The 27,787-nt window shown below is 51.6% G+C and overlaps 1 protein-coding gene and 1 pseudogene across 1 annotated transcript in view; one reads left to right on the top strand and one right to left on the bottom strand.

Moving 5' to 3' along the window:
* Nucleotides 1-27,787, bottom strand: part of LOC147699085 (immunoglobulin superfamily member 3-like) — a 394,763-nt gene that overhangs the window by 122,090 nt on the left and 244,886 nt on the right. The gene's annotated exons all lie outside the window — the stretch shown is intronic.
* LOC147699092 (large ribosomal subunit protein mL43 pseudogene) lies at nucleotides 25,683-26,155 on the top strand (annotated as a pseudogene).

Below are 27,787 nucleotides of genomic sequence, written 5' to 3'. Positions count from 1 at the left end.
ACTGAAGGAGGGGGTGAGGGTGAGAGTAGAGAGTGAAGGACAGACTGAGGAGGGGTGAGTGTGAGAGTAGAGAGTGAAGGACAGACTGAAGGAGGGGGTGAGGGTGAGAGTAGAGAGTGAAGGACAGACTGAGGGAGGAGTGTGAGAGTAGAGAGTGAAGGACAGACTGAGGGGGGTGAGGGAGAGAGTAGAGAGTGAAGGACAGACTGAAAGAGGGGGTGAGGGTGAGAGTAGAGAGTGAAGGAGAGACTGAGGGGGGTGAGGGAGAGAGTAGAGAGTGAAGGACAGACAGAGAAGGGGGCGAGGGAGAGAGTAGAGAGTGAAGGACAGACTGAGGGGGGTGAGGGAGGGAGTAGAGAGTGAAGGACAGACTGAAGGAGGGGGTGAGGGTGAGAGTAGAGAGTGAAGGACAGACTGAGGAGGGGTGAGTGTGAGAGTAGAGAGTGAAGGACAGACTGAAGGAGGGGGTGAGAGTAGAGAGTGAAGGACAGACTGAGGGAGGAGTGTGAGAGTAGAGAGTGAAGGACAGACTGAGGGGGGTGAGGGAGAGAGTAGAGAGTGAAGGACAGACAGAGAAGGGGGCGAGGGAGAGAGTAGAGAGTGAAGGACAGACTGAGGGGGGTGAGGGGGGTAGTAGAGAGTGAAGGACAGACTGTGGAGGGGGGGCGAGGGTGAGCGTGGAGAGTGAAGGACAGACAGAGGAGGAGGGGAGAGTGAAGGACAGACTGAGGGGGTGAGTAGAGAGTGAAGGACAGACTGAGGGAGGAGGTGAGGGGTGAGGGGCGAGGGTGAGAGTAGGGAGGGAAGTGACCCACATTCAGACTGAAAGAGGAGGGAATGCAAGACAAACGATGAGGGAACAGTAGATCACAGGGGCGATTGGATAACGGAAGGGGGTGAAACTACCCACATTCAGACTGAAAGAGGGTGGGTGCAAGGACAAGGGGGATACAGCACTGAAAACCAGAGTTCCGGGGAGGGTGGGGGCATCTGGCGAACCCCCATACAGACTTAAGGGTGGAGGGAATACAAGGACAAACGGGCGGGCGGGGGGGACAGAGGATGCGGAGGGGGCCGGCGGCCCAGATACAGACGGGAAAAGGAGGGGATGCGGTGAGAGATGGAACGGGGGTGTGGCGTAGGAAGAGAGGTGGAAGGAGGGGGGGGGGTAACGGAGAGGGTGAAGAATTGAGTCAGGTGCCCTCAGGCGGAGTGGTGTGGGAGTTGGGAGGTCCTAAAACATACTGATAGAGGGAGGGGTGAAATGACCGGGGGGGGGGGGGGGCGGGGGGGGGGCAGCACAGAGGGGAGAGAGATTTGGGGAAGAGCCAGGAAAGAAGGGGTGAGGCGGAAGAGAGGGTGGGGTAAGAGGAGGGGGAGGCAGCTGACATATAGACTGGAGGAGGGAGGGAATGCAAGGGGGGGGGGCAGTCTGCGCCGCCATGAAATATGCATAACACATCTTCTGCGCTGTTTTCCTTCTTCCCTCAAGTCCAATAACCCGTTTGTCTTCCCTGTGGCGTAAATCATGGCGTCTCACAGCTGCCGTGTGACCCTCGGCTCTGAAATGTCCTCTCAGTAAGGGGGACATCCAGACAGCATCCATTGAGACAAAACAGACCCCTCATGGGAGGGAGCTGGGAGTCTGTAGGCTTGAAGAGCCTGGGCGAGACCATCCCACGCACGGGGGGAGGCCCCAACTTTACTCTCGCTCACACTACAGTGGCGACCCTTGAGGGGGCCGAGAACTTTATAATCATTTTATAGCCCCTTCTCCCCCACCCCGTTCCTTTGTGGACCGTACGGCAATGCATCAACAGCCCCACACTTTCGAGCACACATTGTGATCACTGACGTCAGTGACATGTGGTTGAAATGATGCGCCGATGACCCTCGACTGATGGAGGCTGTGAAAATGACCCACCGCTCCAAGGTGAAGGTCACTCGGGTCAGAGGTACATCGGGTGGTGCATCCGGCTCAAAATAGTTTTTACAAACTCAGTGCTATACAGTATCGCTTTAAGATGTAACCACAAGGGGCTACTTGGAAAAGAGGCCAATGACGGTCAGATCAAGGCCTCCCCAGGACAGAGGTTCGCTCAATTCTATGTCAGGACACGGAGGCTTCTGATTATGCTTCTCAATCTTTACTAGACTCTCACAGCAGCCAATGAAAATGCTTGCTTTTCATTCAAAAAATAACGTTAAACTACATATCCCATCATGTCTCACACATAGACACGCCCCCCTAGTCCATAAAAGGCCTCAGCCTGCCGCCATCTTCCTCTTTATTTGCTGCTCACAGAGCTAAGTGCACCTTCGTTTACGCCCTCTGATGTGTTATACTGGTTATGACTGATAGTTATATCGGCACGCTTTTGAAATATTGCTGTTGATCACTGTTTACCAGGGTTGTATGCCTTACAGGATTCGTCTTTTGTGGGGAGTAGTGGTGCTTTGGCGGTGTGCTTCAGCGCCCGCCGTACTTTTTCTTCCTCATTGTGGCTGAGAGCGCGCTTTGTAGCGCGAGGGTAGCTTCGGTCGCTGACCGGAGGCAGACGGACGCCTTGTTTGATTTGAGCCCGTGGGTTTTTCCCGGTGATTTTTCCCCTTCACGAGTGCGCGTCTAGCGCAGGCGCAGCGAGCATCCCTAATAGCTGCTGACGCGAATACAAGCCGGGTGGCTCTCGGCCGCGGCCGGCGCCCAAACACACTGAATTTGGGCTCCTTCTTGGTAGAATTCAGTCGCGTTTGGGCTGCACGTCGCGGCGCAACCCTCGAAAGTAGTTTCACTTGCGTTTCTCCATCGGAGTGGTTAGGAAGGCGTCCCTCTACCTCTCGATCGCCTGGTGAGGCTGTAAAATACAGAGAAGGCCTGTTGGAGTGTGCACACTCTCAGGGAATTGGTGCTGGCCTGGGTCTCTGACCCCTACTGACTACAGCTTTGCTGAGGGGGTTGAAGGTGATAGTGATCAAGTGTGCTGTGAGGGCTGACCCCTCCCTTGACCCTCCTCGTGACTGAACCTGCGCTGTCAGGAGCCTCTAGTGAGATCTTTTCAAGATGGCAGAGGATCAGTATAATGAAGAGTATAATGAGGAGGAGAGCTTTGAGACCAGGCAGACGGCTGCCTTGGAGGACAACCTGGTTAGCGCCTTGGACGCCTCGGTCCAGTCCTCCGTCAATAGGGCTATGGAGACTACGGTCCCGCAGACGGTGCAACAAGTCCTTGCGGCAGCCCTTCGTCCCATATGACGTCAACTTGAAGGTTTCGCCAAGCGGCATGGCTTCACCAAACCTCAGAAAAAGAAAACCGAGGCTTCGGCCTCGAGTCAGCCTTCAGGTGACTCTGCCACGTGGCCTCATACTCAGGCCTTGTCTACCCTGCCGGATATGGCGGACCGCTCACACGCAGGAGGCAAAGCCACGGCCAAGCGTAGGGTCCATGATACCGACACAGACACAAACACAGGTACTGATACGGATACGGGTACGGACACCTCTGAAGATCACAACCCTCCGAAGAAGGTGAAATCGGCGCAATCCAAGAGCCTTGCGCCTGCTCAGACCCCCTTCACCTTTGATCCGACAGACATAGTTCACCCCAGGTCGCAGGACTGGGTGCCACCTCTGGCGGTGACGGCCTATATTCATGAGAACTTACGTACGGGCTTCCCCAGGGATGTAAGGAATCGTTTGCGGTCAGAATGCCCTAGACCCGACATACCGGACCAGGTGGCGGAAACGCCAGAAATAGACCCCAACCTTCTAACATTTCTAAAGAAATTCTCGAAGGATCCCAAGAGAGGCTTAGACAGGGCCTGGAAGGGGTGTCAGGACAAGATGCTGGATGCCATCGGCCCCTTGGCAAAGATATTGGAGATGGCCTGGGCGGCCAAGGAGACCTCTGTCCCCGTTGATCCCGATGTGCTGGCCGGATGGGCCCAGCGGGCCATCTGTTTTTTGGGCAATGCTAATTGTGCCGTTTCGGCGGAGAGGAGGAAGTCGTTGCTCATGAAAATGGACTCCAATCTCACAGAGCTCGCGGACGCAGAGCCAGGGCCCCTTGCAGAGGGCCTATTGTTTGGCGACAAGTTCGTCAAGGATGTATCCAAGTATGTGGGTACCTTTACGGCGTTGGACAAAGCCCAATCGGGCATCAAACGTGCGCTGAACCAGGGTGTTTTTCACAGGGCCGGACGAGGCGGGGGTCGCTCGTCAGGCCGTGGAGATCCTCCAGGCTCCCATCGAGGCGACTTCGGAAGGGGCAGAAATGACTTCGACTCCACCCGTGGAGGGACCTTCTACCCCTCCCGCAGCAGGTTCAGCAAGAACAGATACCAATCTGGCATTGGAAGGGGGAACTTCAAGCACCAACAAAGCTCAGGTGAGACTTACGGATCTTTCCCTTCTTTCGTTGGGGGGTCGGACTCAGCATTGTCTGGGGAGGTGGAGAGAACTTACACAGGACGCCTGGGTCTTGCAGACGGTTCAGGGTTTTCACTTGGAGTTTTACTCACGTCCTGTTCAGTCAAACATACCGTCAGCTCTCCGTTTTTCCCAACTAGAGGCCAGTTTTATAGACGAAGAGATTGCGGCCTTGCTGCAGAAACATGCGATAGCGCCAAGTGTTCAAAGCCCTCACGGTTTCTGCAGCAATATCTTTGTTATTCAGAAAAAAGGAGGCGGAAACAGACTAGTTTTGAATCTCAGGGACTTCAATCAGTTTCTGACGTACAATCATTTCAAGATGGAGGGCATCCATCTCTTAACGGATCTTCTGCAGGTAGGGGACTGGATGGTCCGGCTGGACCTGAAGGATGCGTACCTCTCTATTCCGATTTTTCCCCCGCATCGCAGGTTTCTGCGGTTCAGGTGGAGAGACCGTTGGCTCGAATATTTGGTTCTGCCTTTCGGGCTCTCCTCGGCTCCATGGTGCCTCACCAAGGTGATGAAGCCGGCAGTGGCATACCTCAGAGAGAGGGGTATTCGACTCATCATATACCTCGACGATATACTGATAGTGTACCAGTGCCAGCAAACTCTTTAGCGGCACCTCCAGCTGACCATGACTATTTTGCAGGATCTGGGTTTTGTGATAAACTCCAAAAAGTCGGTCATGACCCCCTCTCAGGTTATAGATTTCCTAGGGTTCACGGTGGACTCGGTGTTGGCTCAGTTGTCTCTTCCGAAAGAAAAACTGAAGGATCTGAAAAGGGAGATCAGGAAGCTGCTGGGCAGCCAGACTATCCCTCTCAGGGCACTGGCAAGAATGGTAGGGATTCTAGCGTCGTCAGTTCAGGCGATTTTCCCGGGCCCGTTGCATTACAGGGCTCTGCAACAATTGAAGATCAGGCATCTTCAGAAAGGTCTCTCGTATTCGGACAACATTCCCCTCACGCAGGAAGTGAGGACAGAATTGCAATGGTGGTTGGGACACGTCGACGCTTGGAACGGTCAAGCGATCTTCGGTTGCCTTCCAGAAATCACGATAGAATCCGACGCCAGCCGTTGGGGCTGGGGCGCGCGTTGTGGAGACATCTCCACAGGAGGGAGAAGGTCCCCGGAAGAGCTTTTCCTTCATATCAACTGTCTGGAGCTGCTCGCGGGGTCGTTCGCGGTGAGAACGTTGTCCCCGAAGCAGACATCCTGTTGTATCCTCCTGCGTCTGGACAATATTTCGGCAGTGAGGTACATCAACAAGTTGGGAGGCACGAGGTCGTCCATGCTTGTGCAGATAGCCAAGGACTTTTGGCATTACTGCCTTCGCAACCAGATATCGATCATTGCGGAATATCTCCCGGGTCAGTCCAACCAGGTAGCGGACTGGAACTCGAGGTACCTCAGGGACTTCAGCGACTGGAGGTTGCTCCCGAGGATGTTCGAGTGGTTGGAGGAGATTTGGGGTCCTTTCGAGACGGACGTTCCAAATCCCTCGCTTCTTCAGTTGGAGGCCGGATCCGTTGGCGCAAGCGACGGACGCCTTTCTCCAAGACTGGTCACAGGGGGTGCAGTATGCGTTTCCCCTCTTCTTGGTGATCCCCAGAGCGATGTCGCAGGTGATCAGGCAGACAGCAGAAGTGGTCATGGTGAGGCCTTGGTGGACGTCACAATCTTGGTTCCCCAAACTGATGCAGTGGAGCTGCGACCTACCCAGACTCCTTCCGGAGTCGATGACGCTGTTGCTTGGCCCTCATCAAGAGAGGCATCCTATGATAACGGAGGGCAGACTTCGGCTGATGGCCTGGAGGCTTTCAGGCAACAGTGGCAAGTGCCAGGGATTTCGAGCAAGGCTGCAGATTTCATCAAGCAGGCCTGGGCACCTTCCACGATGAAACGATACTCCTCGGCCTGGAAAGGTTGGGTGGATTGGTGCGTGGAACGACATCTGGATCCCGTGGGGGTCGCCTTACCCCATGTGCTGAATTTCCTGACGGATAAGGCTTCACAGGGTTTGGCCTATCGGTCGGTCAACAACTGCAGATCTGCCATCTCAGCGGGCCATGTCCAGCTGGATGGGAGACCAATTGGTATGCACCCTGTCGTTTGCAAATTGTTGAAAGGCATTAGGGTGGAAAATCCTCCTAAACCGAAATATTCTGGTTTGTGGGACGTTACTCGGGTTTTGGACCTATTTGACAAATGGCCAGTGAATCCGCTTCTATCCAGAAAGCAATTGTCAGCCAAGCTGGCCATGTTACTTTGCCTTTCGGCTTGCAGGAGGTCATCGGATGTACGCGCGCTGGACATAACAGGTAAAGTATTTACTCGAGAAGGAGTTTCTTTTCAGATTGTTAGACGCACTAAAACATTGTCTACACATGTTCCTTATAATGCATTTCAGGAGAATGAAAAGTTATGTGTCGTTCAATGTCTAAAGACTTATGAGGAATGTACTGCGGCAGTTAGGCCTCAGGGCTGTTCGCAGCTTTTGATAGCCTTACAAAAGCCGTTCAAAGCAGTGGCTGCGGCCACCATTGCCAGATGGCTTCGTTATGTTATGAAAGAAGCAGGCATTGACATCACCATGTTTGGTGCGCATTCTGTCAGGGGTGCCATGGCATCAAAATCGTTCATGTTGGGTTCCAGCATTCATGATATCATGCATAGTGCAGATTGGTCGTCAGAATCGACCTTCAAAATGTTTTATTATAAGCCGGTGGGGGATATTACCTCTGTTGTATTTAATAAGCGTTAAACTAGCATAATCAGAAGCCTCCGGTCCTGACATAGAATCACAAATTTGCTAGCATTCGCGACAAGAATTTGCAATTCTATTAAGGACACGGAGGCGAGGATTATCCCACTCGGCATTGTATATGTATTTATAAATGCTTGCCCACCCAGTGGTTACAGTGGTTACGGTCTCATATCCTTTCTTTCAGGTTCTGATAAAAAGAGCGACTGAGACTCAAAGAATGCCAGGATATTTTGCCTGAAGTTGTTGTTACTTCCCGTTGGAAGAGTTAGGAAGTTTTCCAAGTTTTCGTTTGAGCTGTTCGCCGAAAGAAAGAGGAAGATGGCGGCAGGCTGGGCCTCTTATGGACTAGGGGGGCGTGTCTATGTGTGAGACATGATGGGATATGTAGTTTAACGTTATTTTTTGAATGAAAAGCAAGCATTTTCATTGGCTGCTGTGAGCTTCTAGTAAAGATTGAGAAGCATAATCCTCGCCTCCGTGTCCTTAATAGAATTGCAAATTCTTGTCGCGAATGCTAGCAAATTTGTGATTCTACGACTTGTTTCACCCAATTATTTGCTCCGCGTCCTCTCCTTCCGGGTCACTCCACTGGGTCTCAAGCGTCCAATCCAGGGCTTCCAATGTACACTTTATATTGGTCCATGCGTTCAAATACAATGGATGAAAAATGCAAATAGACAGTTCCCAGAATGCAATGCGCTGTTGGCTACACTGCATGCAGGGAACACATATCAGGACCCGAGGGCCCAGGGATGTACTGGAAGCCAAGACAAAAATACAGCCACAACAAAAATGTACACACCAGCACCACACTGTAGCAGGCCACGCCCACAACTTAGAAATGGGTGCAAACCTGGGTCAAGGTACCTCTTCCTACTCCACAGGCACCCCCCTAACCTGAGGTGCAACAGGACCTTTAACCTGGATGGCAACCAGGATGTGACCTGTCTCTTGGCAAATGACATCACAGGAGGGGAGCTCACAAGCAAATAAAACAATTTTACATCAAAAAGATATAAAGGTGTTTCTGAACGAAAACATCAAGAAATGAAATGATTAAATTTAAGTTCACTAAAGTACAGAAGTAACACTGCAACCCCTGGCCCAAGCCCTCTTCAGGACCCAAGATCAACCAGCTCGTTTGGACCTAGCTAGGGTTGTCACCCGGGATTAATCTAGGCATACATTATACTCGGGCCACTGGAATTATGCGGCAGGAAAGGGCCATTCATGCAGCAAGAAAAGGCAAATTATGCGGCGCAATGCGGAACATTTTACAATAGTATTACTTCATTATTTTGACATTTTTACCCTTGTTAACTCTGTCTGGTCATTGGTTGCACCTCATTGGTACTAGCTCAATACCCATACTTAGCAATAAGCAACAGAAAAGTGACCAGTCAAGCTTTGCACAGAGCCTTCCATTGCGTTGCAACGCGCGTCGGTGAGTTTTTAGTAACTTTTGTACCTTTTGATCTAGAAGCGAAATATTTTTTGCTAAAATCTGCAGACTATGCAGCAGATGATGAATTGTATGGCAAGTGAGGCAAATCTATAATCATGCGAAAAACACAGTGGCCACAAAATCGAATAATTTCAGTGGCCCTGATTATACTAACTTTCAAGACGCCCAGGTCCTTTCTTCTCCCAGTAAAGGGTACAATAGTGTTTTCGGCCCTGGTTCAGATGGCGTCCATGGCCTGTGACTAGACCTGGGCGAAGTTTTAATTATGCTGAAGTAATTTCAGCGATTTCGCATTACTCTTTTGATGTGAAAATACTTAAAATGACGCCCATTCTCGTAATTCTGAGAAATTTGGTATAAATATCAAACCACAGAAGCACAGAACATTTAATTTAGCGAGCACAAGCAGCTGCTGCTGTTCACGTTCTGTTCGCTTCACGCAAAATGCATCTTCGTGTCCAGTTTAGACGGGAGGGTGCATTTTGTTCAAAGACAATAGCACTAAATGCTGGGTTAAACCCCTCGTGTAATTCAAGGTAATGTTGTGCCATTTTGTGCGTTCTCACTACAGCATGTTACATGAGTTACACCCACCCCAACCAGTGATAAGGGCGGCACATGAGCGGGGGTGTGGGGAGTGCCAGGTATATCCTTCCCAGAATGCACTGCTGTCCCCTGCCGATACAGGTCTGAAGAGCTGCCTGGTGGCCCGCACCTAGTCTTAAACCCTTAACATTTAGTCAGCAGAAAAAAAACATACTGGGACTTGTTGTTTCAGTTTAAACACAAAAATATCAGAAAACCCACTGCGCTTAGATAATAAGTCAAGTCCGGCTGAAGGTGCCACACAAGATGAGGTAGGATCTCTGGTGTTTGTGCTCTCCTGCTAGCTTCTAGTTTTGAACTGCTTCTGTTTGAACTTGCAGAAAAGTTTACTTTTTTTAGTACCAAAAGGGAGGACATGAAGGATAAAGAGGGGTGCATCAAAAGAACAAAGCGCCTTTTACGTCTTTGGCGGACCTTTGTCTTTGCCAGTGCTTGTTGAAACAGCATCAGCAAAAAGAAAAGTTTTGCTGCCGATGCTGTTCAGCTTCAGCAAAAAATCCAAAATCCTGCATAGATTTAAGTGCACGGAGGCAACTACATGTTTTCAGGTTGCAGTGGTCATTATGGCCCCAGAGATATGACGCGGCGGCCATTTTGCCTTTTTTTTATTTACATTTATCAATCCAAGTGAAAGGAACAAAAAAAGCGGCCCAATAGTAAATTATAGCTACCAAGCCCTCCTAAAAAGTAATAATTAAAATTTAAATAAAAAAACACTAAACGGCTTGGAGACGGGCAGGAAGCGAGTGACTACTGCTGGCGGTCAGCAGGGAGGGCGGGGAGCAGTGGGGGAGATGGAGCTAAACAGGGAGTGGCATGATGACAAATGAGCTGGGGTACATGAGCAATACAGAGCGTGCAGGGTGTAAATGTGAAGGGGATGCAACACACAGGGGAGAGAGCAGGAAAACACATGCACTCCCATGGCGTGCTGCAAGTAAAAGAAAACAGCGGTTCCTTGAATGTTAGCACAACAGATAGAAGGCATCCAATCAGAAGGATGGCAAAGGGTCTATACTATGGGGGAGGGGCAGACTCTGGAAGAGGGACGAAAGACCTCAAGTGAGAAGGAAGCTAATGAGATTGACAAGCAAGCCAACCAATGATAAGCAATGAGCTGACCCAAACGCCAGGTGAGCTGAGCCAGGAGTCCGGCGTGGCCTCAAGGGCCAAAGCATCACTCGAGTCATTGAAAGAAGCGCCAGGTGAGCTGAACCAGGAGTCTGTCAGGGCCTCAAGGGACAAAGCATCACTCGAGTCATCGAAAGAAGCGCCAGGTGAGCTGAGCCAGGAGTCCGGCGTGGCCTCAAGGGCCATAGCATCACTCGAGCCATCGAAAGAAGCGCCAGGTGAGCTGAGCCAGGAGTCCGGCGTGGCCTCAAGGGCCATAGCATCACTCGAGTCATCGAAAGAAGCACCAGGTGAGCTGAACCAGGAGTCTGGCAGGGCCTCAAGGGCCATAGCATCACTCGAGCCATCGAAAGAAGCGCCAGGTGAGCTGAGCCAGGAGTCCGGCGTGGCCTCAAGGGCCAAAGCATCACTAGAGTCATCGAAAGAAGCGCCAGGTAAGCTGAACCAGGAGTCTGGCAGGGCCTCAAGGGCCAAAGCATCACTCGAGCCATCGAAAGAAGCGCCAGGTGAGCCAGGAGTCTAGCGTGGCCTCAAGGGTGAAAGCATCACTCGAGCCATCGAAGGAAGCGCCAGGTGAGCTGAGCCAGGAGTCCGGCAGGGACTCAAGGGCCAAAGCATCACTCGAGTCATCGAAAGAAGTGCCAGGTGAGCCACGCTAGGAGTCCGGCAGGGCCTCAAGGGCCAAAGCATCACTCGAGTCATCGAAAGAAGCACCAGGTGAGCCACGCTAGGAGTCCGGCGTGGCCTCAAGGACCAAAGCATCACTCGAGTCATCGAAAGAAGCGCCAGGTGAGCTGAGCCAGGAGTCCGGCGTGGCCTCAAGGGCCAAAGCATCACTGGAGTCATCGAAGACGTGCCAGGTGAGCTGAGCCAGGAGTCCGGTGTGGCGTCAAGGGCGAAAGCATCACTCGAGCCATCGAAAGAAGCACCAGGTGAGCCAGGAGTCTAGCGTGGCCTCAAGGGCCAAAGCATCACTCGAGTCATCGAAGGAAGCGCCAGGTGAGCCACGCCATGAGTCCAGTGTGGCGTCAAGGGCGAAAGCATCACTCGAGCCATCAAAAGAAGCGCCAGGTGAGCTGAGCCAGGAGTCCGGCGTGGCCTCAAGGGCCAAAGCATCACTCGAGTCATCGAAAGAAGTGCCAGGTGAGCCACGCTAGGAGTCCGGCAGGGCCTCAAGGGCCAAAGCATCACTCGAGTCATCGAAAGAAGCGCCAGGTGAGCTGAGCCAGGAGTCTGTCAGGGCCTCAAGGGACAAAGCATCACTCGAGTCATCGAAAGAAGCACCAGGTGAGCCACGCTAGGAGTCCGGCGTGGCCTCAAGGGCCAAAGCATCACTCGAGTCATCGAAAGAAGCGCCAGGTGAGCTGAGCTAGGAGTCCGGCGTGGCCTCAAGGGCCAAAGCATCACTCGAGTCATCGAAAGAAACACCAGGTGAGCTGAACCAGGAGTCTGGCAGGGCCTCAAGGGCCAAAGCATCACTCGAGCCATCGAAAGAAGCGCCAGGTGAGCTGAGCCAGGAGTCCGGCGTGGCCTCAAGGGCCAAAGCATCACTCGAGTCATCGAAAGAAGTGCCAGGTGAGCCACGCTAGGAGTCCGGCAGGGCCTCAAGGGCCAAAGCATCACTCGAGTCATCGAAAGAAGCACCAGGTGAGCCACGCTAGGAGTCCGGCGTGGCCTCAAGGACCAAAGCATCACTCGAGTCATCGAAAGAAGCGCCAGGTGAGCTGAGCCAGGAGTCCGGCAGGGCCTCAAGGGCCAAAGCATCACTCGAGTCATCGAAGACGTGCCAGGTGAGCTGAGCCAGGAGTCCAGCGTGGCCTCAAGGGCCAAAGCATCACTGGAGTCATCGAAGACGTGCCAGGTGAGCTGAGCCAGGGGTCCAGCATGGCCTCAAGGGCGAAAGCATCACTCGAGCCATCGAAAGAAGCACCAGGTGAGCCAGGAGTATAGCGTGGCCTCAAGGGCGAAAGCATCACTCGAGCCATCGAAAGAAGTGCCAGGTGAGCTGAGCCAGGAGTCCGGCGTGGCCTCAAGGGCCAAAGCATCACTCGAGTCATCGAAAGAAGTGCCAGGTGAGCCACGCTAGGAGTCCGGCGTGGCCTCAAGGGCCAAAGCATCACTCGAGTCATCGAAAGAAGCGCCAGGTGAGCTGAGCCAGGAGTCCGGCGTTGCCTCAAGGTCCAAAGCATCACTCGAGCCATCGAAAGAAGCACCAGGTGAGCTGAGCCAGGAGTCCGGCGTGGCCTCAAGGGCCAAAGCATCACTCAAGCCATCGAAAGAAGTGCCAGGTGAGCCACGCTAGGAGTCCGGCGTGGCCTCAAGGGCCAAAGCATCACTCGAGTCATCGAAAGAAGTGCCAGGTGAGCCACGCTAGGAGTCCGGCGTGGCCTCAAGGGCCAAAGCATCACTCGAGTCATCGAAAGAAGCGCCAGGTGAGCTGAGCCAGGAGTCCGGCGTGGCCTCAAGGGCCAAAGCATCACTCGAGTCATCGAAAGAAGCGCCAGGTGAGCTGAGCCAGGAGTCCGGCGTTGCCTCAAGGTCCAAAGCATCACTCGAGCCATCGAAAGAAGCACCAGGTGAGCTGAGCCAGGAGTCCGGCGTTGCCTCAAGGTCCAAAGCATCACTCGAGCCATCGAAAGAAGCACCAGGTGAGCTGAGCCAGGAGTCCGGCGTTGCCTCAAGGTCCAAAGCATCACTCGAGCCATCGAAAGAAGCGCCAGGTGAGCTGAGCCAGGAGTCCGGCAGGGCCTCAAGGGCCAAAGTATCACTCGAGTCATCGAAAGAAGCGCCAGGTGAGCTGAGCCAGGAGTCCGGCGTGGCCTCAAGGGCCAAAGCATCACTCGAGCCATCGAAAGAAGCGCCAGGTGAGCTGAGCCAGGAGTCCGGCGTGGCCTCAAGGGTCAAAGCATCACTCGAGCCATCGAAAGAAGCACCAGGTGAGCCACGCTAGGAGTCCGGCGTGGCCTCAAGGGCCAAAGCATCACTCGAGTCATCGAAAGAAGCGCCAGGTGAGCTGAGCCAGGAGTCCGGCGTGGCCTCAAGGGCCAAAGCATCACTCGAGCCATCGAAAGAAGTGCCAGGTGAGCTGAGCCAGGAGTCCGGCGTTGCCTCAAGGTCCAAAGCATCACTCGAGCCATCGAAAGAAGCACCAGGTGAGCTGAGCCAGGAGTCTGGCGTGGTCTCAAGGGCCAAAGCATCACTCGAGTCATCGAAAGAAGCGCCAGGTGAGCTGAGCCAGGAGTCCGGCAGGGCCTCAAGGGCCAAAGCAACACTCGAGTCATCGAAAGAAGCGCCAGGTGAGCCACGCTAGGAGTCTAGCGTGGCCTCAAGGGCCAAAGCATCACTCGAGTCATCGAAAGAAGCGCCAGGTGAGCTGAGCCAGGAGTCCGGCGTGGCCTCAAGGGCCAAAGCATCACTCAAGCCATCGAAAGAAGCACCAGGTGAGCCACGCTAGGAGTCCGGCGTGGCCTCAAGGGCCAAAGCATCACTCGAGTCATCGAAAGAAGCGCCAGGTGAGCCACGCTAGGAGTCTAGCGTGGCCTCAAGGGCCAAAGCATCACTCGAGTCATCGAAAGAAGCGCCAGGTGAGCTGAGCCAGGAGTCCGGCGTAGCCTCAAGGGCCAAAGCATCACTCAAGCCATCGAAAGAAGCACCAGGTGAGCCACGCTAGGAGTCCGGCGTGGCCTCAAGGGCCAAAGCATCACTCGAGTCATCGAAAGAAGCGCCAGGTGAGCCACGCTAGGAGTCTAGCGTGGCCTCAAGGGCCAAAGCATCACTCGAGTCATCGAAAGAAGCGCCAGGTGAGCTGAGCCAGGAGTCCGGCGTGGCCTCAAGGGCCAAAGCATCACTCAAGCCATCGAAAGAAGCGCCAGGTGAGCCACGCTAGGAGTCCGGCGTGGCCTCAAGGGCCAAAGCATCACTCAAGCCATCGAAAGAAGCGCCAGGTGAGCCACGCTAGGAGTCCGGCGTGGCCTCAAGGGCCAAAGCATCCCTCGAGTCATCGAAAGAAGCGCCAGGTGAGCTGAGCCAGGAGTCGGCGTGGCCTCAAGGGCCAAAGCATCCCTCGAGTCATCGAAAGAAGCACCAGGTGAGCCACGCTAGGAGTCCGGTGTGGCGTCAAGGGTCAAAGCATCCCTCGAGTCATCGAAAGAAGCACCAGGTGAGCTGAGCCAGGAGTCCGGCGTGGCCTCAAGGGCCAAAGCATCACTCGAGCCATCGAAGGAAGCGCCAGGTGAGCTGAGCCAGGAGTCCGGCAGGGACTCAAGGGCCAAAGCATCACTCGAGTCATTGAAGGAAGCGCCAGGTGAGCCACGCTAGGAGTCCGGCGTGGCCTCAAGGGCCAAAGCATCACTAGAATCATCAAAAGAAGCGCCAGGTGAGCCGCGCTAGGAGTCCGGCGTGGCCTCAAGGGCCTAAGCATCACTCGAGTCATTGAAAGAAGCGCCAGGTGAGCCACGCCAGGAGTCCGGCATGGCGTCAAGGGCCAAAGCATCACTAGAATCATCGAAAGAAGCGCCAGGTGAGCTGAGCCAGGAGTCCGGCGTGCCCTCAAGGGACAAAGCATCACTAGAATCATCGAAAGAAGCGCCAGGTGAGCTGAGCCAGGAGTCCGGCAGGGACTCAAGGGCCAAAGCATCACTCGAGTCATTGAAGGAAGCGCCAGGTGAGCCACGCTAGGAGTCCGGCGTGGCCTCAAGGGCCAAAGCATCACTCGAGTCATCGAAAGAAGCACCAGGTGAGCCACGCTAGGAGTCTAGCGTGGCCTCAAGGGCCAAAGCATCACTCGAGCCGTCGAAAGAAGCACCAGATGAGCCACGCTAGGAGTCCGGCGTGGCCTCAAGGGCCAAAGCATCACTCGAGCCATCGAAAGAAACACCAGGTGAGCCAGGAGTCCGGCGTGGCCTCAAGGGCCTAAGCATCACTCGAGTCATCGAAAGAAGCACCAGGTGAGCCACGCTAGGAGTCTAGCGTGGCCTCAAGGGCCAAAGCATCACTCGAGCCGTCGAAAGAAGCACCAGATGAGCCACGCTAGGAGTCCGGCGTGGCCTCAAGGGCCAAAGCATCACTCGAGTCATCGAAAGAAGCGCCAGGTGAGCTGAACCAGGAGTCTGGCAGGGCCTCAAGGGCCAAAGCATCACTCGAGCCATCGAAAGAAGTGCCAGGTGAGCCACGCTAGGAGTCCGGCGTGGCCTCAAGGGCCAAAGCATCACTCGAGTCATCGAAAGAAGCACCAGGTGAGCCACGCCAGGGGTTGTTCTGGTCATCAAGGGCCAGAACGCCATCACAGCCAGGCAAATAACAGTCTATTTAAAAAAAAAATGTGTTTAAACATGTTCCAGTCTAGTACATTAGAGCAGGTGACTGCCTTGAGCGACAGTAGTGCTCGCCAAACATCATTATTACATGGAGTCCCACACCCAGCAGGACGCCACGGCGCCGTTTCCGGGACCGGGTTAAGAGACACTTCGACGGGTGAATCGCGCCATGATTATTATTCACAGAGCAGCATTGAGGAATATTGAACCCTGGGTGCAGGAGAAATTTTCTCCCTCACAATTCACACTCAACTAAATCCCTTCCAATAGCAGTCTAGTCTTCCAGTCAAGCAGAATGAGGCGCAGTGAAACCAAACGACTCGCCCAGGATCACACAGTTTGGTCGTGTTGGCGCATGTGTGATTTTATATCACGTCTCACGGCCTCGCAGACAGTAATTCAGCCACTGGAGAATATCTCTTCTCTTCAGGTTCACACAAAAGAAAAAACGCGTTGTGCTTCGATGTCTTTCAAGAGCTAAAACGGAGCACGTGCTCCAGACAGCTGACGGCGCAAAATGCAGGTTGTACGGAAAATCAATCTGACACCGACATGAGATGGGTCTGGAAGCAACAGAGGCGAACTGAGGATGGTGAGGCTGCAGGGGTGGGGGGAGGGGGGAGAAAGGGTGGGGTAAGAGCTTGGCAGAGCACGAGGGTTGGCACGGGCAAAGCAGACACTAAACTACACCCATGAAAAATGCATCGGGGTTTTTTTGCCATAAGGTATAGCTGTGTGCAAGTAAAGCGAGTAAACAGAAAAACAGAAATGTCAGGAGGTGCCCCACTCGGGAGGGTGAGGTCAGAGGACCCAGGAGGGTCCAGTGGGAGGAGCTCGGACCTGCAGCCCCAGGGCGCAGATTTAACTTCACTCGGTTGTTCTCCATTAAAAGGACCTTTCAGCTGAAAAGATTACAAGGAAAAACACGTTTATTGATGCTTTATGACCTGGCACAGCAGACTTGCCGACAGCATTTCCTCCCAGAGCCGTGGGGGAAGGGGGTGGGACAGTGGCCAGTAGCCATGATGCTGGGCGCGGCTGGGCTTTGCTTGCTCTTGCATTGCCAAGAGTATTTGCTTTTTTTCAAGATGTTGTTTCAGTAGTTTTTTTCAAGCAAAATATTACTGATTTATAGTGCATAGTGTGAAAAAGTCTCTCCTATGTAGCTGTGTAAGTTCAGGCTGTGGGTGGGCCGCGACTGGGAGCTGAGGAGTTCAGGCTGAACGCAGTGCCCATTTTCCACAGTGCCTGTCAGTGGGTCATAATGGGTTTCAGAATACATGCACATCCAAACCTTGGCCTCTCTGCAGAGCATACAGAGCAATGATCAGGTGTGCTAATTGTGATTCTGTGCGAAACTGCATGAAGGAGGTACACGGCTGACAAAATATTGACAGGGCAAAAGTTAAAGAATAGGCAGTACATACAGGTGAGTGGGCGCTAAAGAGGGAAGATGGGAGGTTTGATTGGCAGATCAGTGATTAATTTGAGCTGGTGGTTTCTGGTGCTCACCGGCACTTTATTCTCAACACCGGTTCTTATGACAGCCTGCCACATGGTGGCAGCGTTTGTCTTATTTTGTGAGGAGCACAACAGCTGTTTAATAAATAAATATACATAATAAACACAAATTCCTTACACTCCGGTGGCATGTATTAGTCATTTTATTGTATATTTGGTGTTTGAATTGTCACACTTGTGTGAGCGTGACGGCTAGCAGTGATGCTGCGGTCATTGGCAGCGCCAGTGGGGCAAGGGGTGGCGCAAAGTGCAGTGGCCTCCTGACGAGGGCCCTCACACTTATTTTTTTTGGTTTACAAATCAATGTGAGGAGAAAAAGAGAGTAATGGTCTAAAAAAAGATACTGCAGAAGAGAGTGCAGCCTGGATGAACAACAGCTGCCTTAAGCTCAACTCGGAGAAGACAGAGGTCCTTGGACTCTTCTCCATCGCCTGGGACAACACCTGGTGGCCCTCCGCCCTCGGAAACTCACCCACTCCATCAGACCACGCCCGAAACCTCTGCATCATTCTAGACTCCTCCCTCACCATGACCCGCTAGATCAATGCCGTCGCCTCCACCCGATTCAACTCCCCACGCATCCTCCACAAGACCCTCCAGTGGATCCCCCCGAATGCAGAAAGACCGTCACCCACGCACTCATAACCAGCAGACTGGACTACGGGAACGCCCTCTACGTCGGAATCAACAAAACCCTGCTACACAAGCCCCGCAGCCAGACTCGTCCTCGGAACCCCACGACATAAGACCCCGCACCTACGAGACCTCCACTTGCTCCCCATGGAGAAGAGAGTAACCTTCAAGTTACTCACCCACGCCTACAAATCCCTCCACATCGGACCCAAATACCTTAACAAAAGAGTCTCCTGCCACGTACTCAAAAGGAACCTCCGCTCCGCTGACCTCGCCCTGGCGGAGAACCCGCGCATCTACAGAGCCAGAGCGGGTGGAAGAGCCTTCTCCTACGTCGCAGCAAAGACCTGGAGCGAGCTCCCGTCAACATCGGACGCTCCCCCACTCTGCACACCTTCTGGAAGAACCTCAAGACGTGGCTTTTCGACTGACCCTGAGCTGAATACCCCCCGCCCCCTGTGCCTTGAGACCCTCACGGGCGAGTAGTGGGCTCTAAAAAACACTGATTGATTGATTGAGAGTGGTGCGACAAGGGCAACGAGAGTGATTGAGACACTCTGAAGACCTTCCCTCTTAGACAAACAGACCTAAAGTAGGAGCTAGAAATACACCGAATCTCCCGTCCTCCATGGTCTGCGACCTGTGCTCAGGGGATGAAGCAAGCTTGGTGTGTCCAAGACAGTCCGACACATACCATGGATTCCCCGGCCTCCGGAACCTTCACATTTGCACTAATGTGCGCCCAGATACCCAAAGGGGTGGCAGTGCAGCGCTATACAAATGAAGATTGACGGATTGATTGACAGCTTAACAAGCTGATTCAGTCTGCGATGGAAACTCAGAACCATTTGGAAAGACACTTTCATGACACAACAATGGCAGATTGTACGCTACACAAATGGCAGTAACAGAACACAGGTTAAACAAGCATTGGTAATGCATCAGTTTCACCTATGCAATGAATAAAGAGCGGTTATCATCAATCATTGTCCAGGAGAAGGAAAGAGCTCCCTGACCGATAACAGGAGTGGAGAGGATGTGGCACAGTGGCCAGAGCTGCTGACTCGAGAGCTGGGGATCCCGGTTCGAGACTTGGCCGAGCTGTGCAACATCCTGCGATTCTATGCAAATCACTTTATCTTTCCGGGTGATAAATTGTTTTATAAATAGTAAAAGGCAAAACGATGAAAATATAGGGCCACCAAAGCGGATGTCTACAGTATTTCGGTAGCGGGAGACTGATAAAAGAAGCAGATGACGAACAAACATCGGTAACTGCAAGAAAATATGCTACAGCCAATAGAAATGGAGGAAAGATAAGTGGCACACACAGGAACCAATGAGAAGCCAGGAAAGAGATAAAAGTCTCTTTTAAGTTTATATTAAAATCTATAGATTTCTCAAGCACAGCGCAAGCGCAGTGCAGTCGAAACCTAAAACGAAGACATGGTGTGAATGATGGAACAGAAAGCAACAACTGGGGCTAGCACAAGAAAGCCCAGGCTAGTTGCAGGACTCCAGAGGCCTTCACAGCCAGCATGAGATGCAAAGTGCTGAAAACACTGGGGAGTGGCAGGGAAGACAGGTTATTGTTCTCACTGCAGTGTAAATCCTGGTAGAAACGCTTCTCATTGCAGTGTAAATCCACAAGAGGCCCTCTTACCTCTCACCTCCTGGATAAGAGAAGGCGGGCAGCCATGAGAACTGAAACCAGGTAAAGCACCAAGATCAGACAAGCATGGGATAAACAAGAATTGGCAAATCCAATAGGCCTGGCCTTGGAAGCTGCTGCTGTGGTTAAAATAAAACTGGGAACAAATGGAACAAAGCGTTGAAAAAGGCAGAAAAATAAAACAAGCATTAGAAATGCAATAGGTCTCGTATTTTTGGGGAGTTCGAGGTATTGGCAAAGCACAACAGCTACCGGACAGAAATTGCCACTTTGCAGGTGCCGAACAGAGCATTGCTCTGTGAAATTACCTAAAACGATGTTAATAGCCTACAAAATAAAAAAGGCAGATCAGGATGACCAGGAGGAACCGCGGACTTATGGGATGGCCAATGCAATCAAACAGTGAGTGAAATCACCTGGGCATGACCCAAGCACCAATAAAACCCCTATATTTCTAAATGGCACAACGACGAACAAACGGCAATTCATGGGGATGCCAAAAGCGGATAGAGGAGATAACAACAGGTCTTGCAGACAGCGCATGCGCGCTCCCTAGTCTTGACCTAAAAACGAGAAGACAGTGGCATGGTTATGTAGAGTGTGTGCAAGTGAGAAAGGGAATGAGGGAGCGAGGGCAGAGAGGGGGAAAACAAGAGGAGGGAGAAAATAAAGAGAGGAGTAAAAAGGGGAATAGGAGAAGGGAATGGATACAGAAACCAGCCTAAGACTGGAATAGGAGAGGGCTCAAGGAAAAGATCTGACAGGACAGAGAGATATATGGGAGAGACATGGAGCAGGCTAGATCATTCCTAGATGCATAAAACAAACACAGTTCAGGAGATGGGGAAGCAGGGAGAGGGAAATTATAAGGACACAAATCAAACAGACTGTAAGAGTGAAAGAGGAAACTGGAGAGACTGAGTGAGGGGGAATGAACATGAATGCTTAATTTATGAAACTGTGTGTCAGTGCAGGAGTTCTGCTCCGAAGCGGCGGCCGGTGCAATTAAATGTCAGTGCATGAATACCAAGGACGGTAGCCTTGAATCCACTACCCGTCATGCCCTGCCCCTTTATCTCGCACTTGCAGGTTCCAGCTTTCTGTTTGTGACGGCTTTGCCATCTTTTGGATCTGTGTGTTTTCCCTTCTCTTGCTCTCAGTAAATATCTGATAGGGGAAAAATAAGTGCCGGTCAGTGGCGTAGCAAGAGGGGGGTGGGAGGGTGGTCCGACCGGGTGGCACGAGTTTTGGGGGCAGCGGCCTCCCCCGCTGTTACAGGAGTTTGCCACGGGGGCGGCAAACGCAAAAATCATCGCCAGCACGCCACTGCTCCTCGGCGCTGGACGCGGGGCGGCAAAGGCATGGATCGCCACGGGCAGCAAAGTGCCTAGCCACGCCACTGGTGCCAGTCCCCAAAGATAAATGCTGAGGCCTTACGCCGGCTCCAACTAAGCAGGGTGGCGACGAGGTAACAAAGGGGGAAAGGTGAGTGGTAGCGGAGGAAACCCCAAAGTGCATTTGAGGATGGGTAGCACGCTACTCTGTCGGAGTGCTTTGGATGGAAGAGTGTGTCTGTCATCCAACCAGGATAAGAAGTGCTTCAATGTCATGTGTGAGGACTGGAGTTGTGCTCTTAACTTGCTTTGTCACCGCACCTACGTGTGAATTTTAAGTGAAAAGTCGAGAATGAGGCCCCCCAGAGTATTAGATGCTGGCATACGGATGGGTAGAGAGTGTGTGAGCAGTGTGGCCTTGGTGAGAAGTGTTTTTGTGTCGTGAGTGTACGGCAGCGACTGCTCAAAGTGAGTCACTGCAAGCGTGTGGCTATAGGTATGCATGTGTTTGTAAAAAATGTAAGAAAGGAGTGGTCACGCAAAAATGCCTAAACAGTGATTCATTCGTAAAAGAATAAGAGCCAGTGCCCAAAACTGAGTGCCAGTGGGCGCCAACTGCAACCACTGGCTCAAATTAAGCACTGCATATACCTACAACACCAGAAAGCTTGCCCACTCCAAGTGAATTCTCAGTCCATGCCGGAGTGTCTGGGCCAATCAGGCAAACACAGGCCTTCCTGTTCCTGTGAACGCAACCACTCCCAGTAAAGGCTCAATCCATGTTGGATCCTGGAGACCCTTAGGACCTAGGCCCAAACCCTACAAGGAGCGGTGGGAAGGCACGTTCTGTGCCCATCCATAGCACATGCCAGTACTTTGCCCAGCCGGGCACCCTCAGCAATGCACAGAAGTTTGGTGTGTGTGTGTGGTGAGGGGTGTGTGTGGGGGGGAACTTTCGGTAGCCCGACTGGGATGGGATGGGGCTTGTCCCTGAAGTCATTTGCTGGCACAAGGCTGCTTATCTGAGAGGGGGGACTCACTGCGTAATCATTAGCATCTGTGACGTCAAAAGATCCCTTCTTCTGGTGGGGAGACAACTGCAGACTGCTGAAGGGGGGCTGCCCCAAACCAGAGGGGAGGACTCAATACTGTTACCCTTAATAAGGGCAGCAACCTAGTAGGTGAGGTGGACTTGTGCAGAGAGAGGGGGAGAGGGCTGAGAGTGACATTACTCGTGGTCATCTCAAGATGGCGCTTCTGTTGGGACAGTCTGTGGAAGAGCTGAAGGCCGGAAGCAACAATGGGTCCTGGAGAGTCAAAAAAAAGAATCCCGTCACCTTTGTGAACACGTCCTCGTCTGGGCGAAGGAGGACACCAGAGTTAATGCAATGAAATAGGTTACAAAAGAGAACAAAGTTTCTTCATTTAGTGTGGTTTTCAAACTCGCATCCAAGTGCATTCTGGGAGGGCTAGACAAACCTGTTGTGGCATTATAAATTCAAACACGGAGTGACACTGACACTTTTTGGAAAAATGCGTTCCTTCTCTGGGGACAAACCAAGCGCCTGTGAGTTGCGCCTCCTGGTGCCCACAGCATGAATTACATCGCACTTCTCTTCCGAATGGGAAGGGAGAACCCCACCTTTGGGGGAGGGTTGGAAACGCTGCGATTCTTGAAGCGCTCAGCATCGGTCTGGACTGTACCCATGAGGCACAGGGTCAGACTGATTTGCATATGGCTGGGTCTAAACTGGGGTGGCATGGTTTGCAAAAGAATGATGGATTTAACCCAGATCTCTTGACTGGGGGTGAATGTTTTGATTTGTTCTGCATTCCGTCCATCAATTGTGTATCATTTGCTTTCTCGCCCTAAGTGCGCCAGGTATGCCCAGACATGGGTCCTGGGCTCATCCTGCCACTGGATTCAAGCTATCCTGGCTGAAGAGGGGTGAAACCACGAAACCAGTCCCAGGATGCTTGTTTCCGGTCCAGGGAGGACCTGGCTTGGCAGTTCGGGCTGGACTATTCCCATGAGGCACTGGGTGAAGACTGATTTGCATATGGCCAGGTTTAAACTGTGGGGGGGGCAGGGGCATGGCAAAAGAATGATGGATTTAACCCAGATCTCTTGACTGGGGGTGAATGTAGGATTCATTCAGCATTCCGTCCATCATTTGTTTGTGTAGCACAGCATCCTGCCAGGGCTGTCCCCTCACTAGGAGATTATCACCATCCGTAAACACCCAGGCCCTCCGCCTCGTGTTTGTAGGACTGCGGCCAACCCTGCTCTCTGCAGGATCACCGGATGCAGCGTCCTGATGCGTTACCTTCGATATAAACACATCTGCTTTCAAGGCCCCTTCACATAAACACAGCTCCCAGCATAGCGCCCAGACGGAGCAGTCTGTCTTTACATGTCTCAGCGTCACTCCGGGGAGAGGAAGAGTTTGGGGGTTTTCAGCATGCTACTAAAGTTTCTACTGAACCCGCACTCTGCCCCCTGCATGGCTTGAGTTGCGGCCTCGCACATCACCCCTGTGTGTATACAAGTATGCGGTGCAGTCCTAGCCAAAAGGCATCGCAGCGCTGTACAGGGTCAAAGATAAACACATTCACTCAGTGAAAGGAGAGGTAGCTGGTTATAGGAATATTACTGCATTTTGCATTATTGATTATGCGGCAGGGGTGAGCAAATTATGTGGCAACAAAAGGTAAATTATTTAGCATAATACACCAAATTTTGTCATAATATTACCACATTATTTTGTCATTTCAAAACTTGGTAACACTGTCTGGGCATTGGTTGCACCTCATTAGTACCAATTTAACACCCACATTCAGCAAATAAACAACTGAAAAGTGACTCGTCCAGCTTTGCAAAGGGTCTTCCACCGCACAGAGACACGTGTTGCTGCATTTTTAGTAACTTTGGAACCGTTTGAGCTAGAAACAATTGTTTTTATTGCTAAAATCGGCAGATTATGCTGCAGATGGTGGCTTAATGTGCAAATGAGGCCAATCTAGAATTATGCGAAAATCGCTGTGGCCGCACAATCACACCATTCCAGTGGCCCCGCGATTGCAGCAACATTGGGGCAGTCCTGATGCATAGAGGGTCCAGACCCCGGGTGAATAGAGGCAAAACGCCTGCTGCCTCTGCTCTTTTACACTTCTTAGTGTACGGTCTGATGGTGTCCTGCATGCGGGTGGGCGCAGAACCACCCGGGAGGGTGAGTTTGTCTGCAAGACAGACGGGCGCACTGGATATGACGGCTTTGTAGATGATGCAACTGGTTTTGAAGATGGTGCAGGCCTGCACCGGGAGCCAGTGGAGTTCCATCAAGACGGGGGATGGGGCGGGGGATGGGATCATATGTGTGGGCAGATGTTCTTAAAGGGGGCCAGTGTGGAGTTCAGGAGCCCATGAGCAGGGCGTTGCCATGATCCCGATGCAGACACGGACTGGCCGTAGCGGGCACCGGGCAATCCCCCGGTGCGCCGCAAGGGTGGGGCCTGGTTTTGGGCCTCTGGGGGCCGATTTTGTTACAGGGCCATTTTTGCAGCAACCGGCCCTGGCAAGGTGCTCGGTGGCACCCCCAACCCCCGAAAGGGGGGGGGGGGGGGGGGCTGTCCCGATGCAAGGGTGCTAGGGCTTGAACAGCAGTTCTAATGTCGACTCCTAGAAGAACCGGTTTCACTTTCTTTAGAGGAGAGAGTGTGTACCAGGCTGTTCATGTCTTTTGGGCAGGGTGTTCCTTGAGGCGGAGGTTGGTCCGTAGCTGAATCTAATCTGTTGGTTGGAAGCTGCGGTTGGAAGCCAGAGCTTGTCTCCTCTCGCACCGACACCTTCCCCTCCACCACTTCAGTACGGCTTGCTGTCTTCCACAACGCCTTTGTGGTGTTTGCCTTCCCAGCATCGGCCTTGTAGTGCTTGCGTCTCACGAGCAAACAGGAACTGCGCATAGCGACTACCAGCGCTCCTAGATTTCCATTTATGGCACCGATTAGGCTGCAATTGTAACTGGAATTGTATTTAAATAGCGCTTACTACCTCTCACAGAGCGCTGAAGCGCTTTTCGGTGAGCAGCATGCTACTCCGGAACCCAAAGTGAATTAGTGGAGGATTAGTCTAAGGAAAACAAGTTGTTAATTCGAGCGGTGGACACGGGAGTCTGTTAGATGGATTGCATAGGATTAAGGAGGGATAGAGGAGGTAAGAGCCTAGAACAGGTGTCTCCAACCGGTCGATCGCGAGCTACCGGTAGCTCGCCGACCCCCTGGGAGTAGCTCGCGATGCTTCCTAATTGCAGAGACATCATTTAAGCATTTCATTTTGCATCCGTTTGTTGTCTTTGTCTGCTATCAGCCCTTGCCCGCCCTCACAAAAACCAGCAGTTCTGATTTGCTGATGCAAGCTTAGCTGGGTTGCGTCGGGCTAAAGAACGTGACGTTCTTCCTGAAGTCACGCGCCACCTGCCTTTCCAGGCAGGCACCGTGCTTCATAATTGCTGTCGGATCCTCGTGGGAAGCTGCGCAGGACTGGTAAGTGTGCCCCTGGATTAATAGCAGCATAGTTCTTAAAACCGGCTAAGTGTATTGTAACTAAGGCCTTTGTTTTTAACACCAGCTGCCACCGCGCTTTACATCGGACTTCAGTAACTAAGCGCAGTGGCAGCCGATATTAAAATCCAAGGTCTTTGCGGGCACTGAGCTGCTGCCACGGTCACAGCCGATGTGAACATTGAAAGTCCGGCCGTGTGTGTTTGCTCTTCCACTGACAGTGCTGTGCGGATCCCAGCCTGCAGCATGACCTCCCGTGGAACCCCAAGCAGGTTCCTGCAGAGCGTGCTGCAGAACGGAGTAGGACGGTACATATGCCAGCTGAAGAGGCTCACCCTGGTTTTCAGAAAGGACGCACAGAATTCAAGGGGTGCCAGAGAGTTTATAGAAGAAAACGTTGTAGATTTTGCCAAACGGAATCCCGACATTGTGATGTATTATACTCCCCAGAAATGCACCATCCTAAGCTCATAACAGAATATTTGAACGGAGCAGTGAAGGAAGAGCTGGTAACTAGCAAATCTGCTGATGAAATTGTACAACTTGTTCAGAAAAAGGCTAATCAGTCTGGACTGGACATTATCCGCATATGCAAAATGTACCGCACAGACAGCCCCAGCATCCAGGGGCAGTGGCACCACTTCATCAACAAGCCAACCCTTCTGAATGTCAAAGCTTTTGACTCGGTGAACCAAACACAAAACGAACTGCCTAAATAAAGTTAAAGAAAAGGACTTGATAAAAAAGAAAAAAAGAAAATCGAAAGTCCTTGCCTGCACTTAACTGCTTTCACGGACTACAGCATACTTTAAATTTGCCTTCGTGTTAAAGTCAGAGAAAGCAGCTTAGTGCATGCAAGGCCCTTTGATTTTAACATCGGCTGCCACTGTGCTGTAATCTATTATTTCAGTTTTAAAGCGCAGTGGCAGCAGATGTTGAAATCAAAGCGCTTTACACGTAGTGACCCGATCCTCCCAAAACAGGCCCATCACTTTGTGCCAAGGCAGCCCTGCTTGTGTGACATGGAGCTGTGTTTTACTGCACCACAGCTACGACAAACAAATGGATTCGTTAAGTACTTTTACTACTATGTGTTTAATAGAGGCAGTTTACAATTTTAGTGGCTGAGATGATGCAATTTCTTTTTGTGTGCTTTTTTTTTTAACAAGGCTCATTAGTCCTTTCCTGATTTTAGCCATGCACTTTGATCCCATTGATGTTCTGTCTATGTGGTTCTTGAGGTGCTACTTAGAAGAATGCTAAATGAAGGACTCTATCATTACACTGATTCAGATACTCATGACCTATGCAGGAAGGAGGAAAGCAGGCTGGTGAGTGCAGTAGTGATCTGGAGTGTGTGTGCATGCATGAGGTGTGATCGGATTTGTCATTTTGTTTTTAAGGAACAAATTCATGGTCACTTGTTTGCAGCGTTTTCAGTATTTGATGATGTGTAAGAGTTTGAATAAATTAGATCTGTATATTACATTTGTTAATGTATAAGTATTTTTATTTCTATTACTTCAATAATATGCAAGTTTAAACGAGGGGCCGTCTGCTTCAATAATGACATTTTCAATTAAAGCAAATAGGAGCTATAATGCAGCCCTCTTTATGCATACTCACAGAAATGTCTGTGAAATATCAGTTTTCCCGCGGTCTGGCCTGGAGATGAGAGCCCATTTGAAATACCATGAGAATAAAGCGTTCTACCGGTGTGCTATTTCTTTTTCATAATTATTTTCAGGAAGTTATGTTTTATATAAAAAGAATCAAACTATCTGTTTTTGCATGTTTTCGTATTGTTTGTAGGTGAGTCCTACTCAACAGAAGTGTGATAAGGCTGGACTAGATGGATGTATTGTATTGCTTTTTTAATGGATTACAAAGGGTCGTTCCTGGCTAGTACCTGTTATCGATCTGACTATGGAGCTTTCTGTTTATTGAGGTCTGCTCTGAGGGACATTGCCCTATTTGTCATGCTACTATATTATTACTGGAAGTAGAAGAGGACTGTACAGCGAGTGCAAGGCTTAGCAGACAGCCTGTTGCTGAACAGTGCAGAACTATGCATTTTCTGAAAATGGACTTTGCAGAGTTAAAGCATGAGTTATAGAAGTGAGGGAAGTGCTTTATAATGAAATTAAGGTTGCCACCTTTCCAAATATCGGCCACTTGTTCCAATAATCTGCAAAGGTTCGGACATGAAAGCAAATCATATGTATTAATTTGTACCATAACTTTTCTCCCTGTGTTTTACATTTTTTGATAATGAAGAAATGGGAAGACTTCTATTGCAGCATTTTTATAGCGCTTACTAATGTGTGGCACTGAAGCACTTACCTACATGG

This window comes from Lissotriton vulgaris, chromosome 8 (assembly GCF_964263255.1).
Source record: "Lissotriton vulgaris chromosome 8, aLisVul1.2, whole genome shotgun sequence".
Classification (NCBI taxonomy): domain Eukaryota; kingdom Metazoa; phylum Chordata; class Amphibia; order Caudata; family Salamandridae; genus Lissotriton; species Lissotriton vulgaris.
Note: the sequence above shows the minus strand (reverse complement) of the source record. Positions and strands in the feature narration are given on the sequence as shown.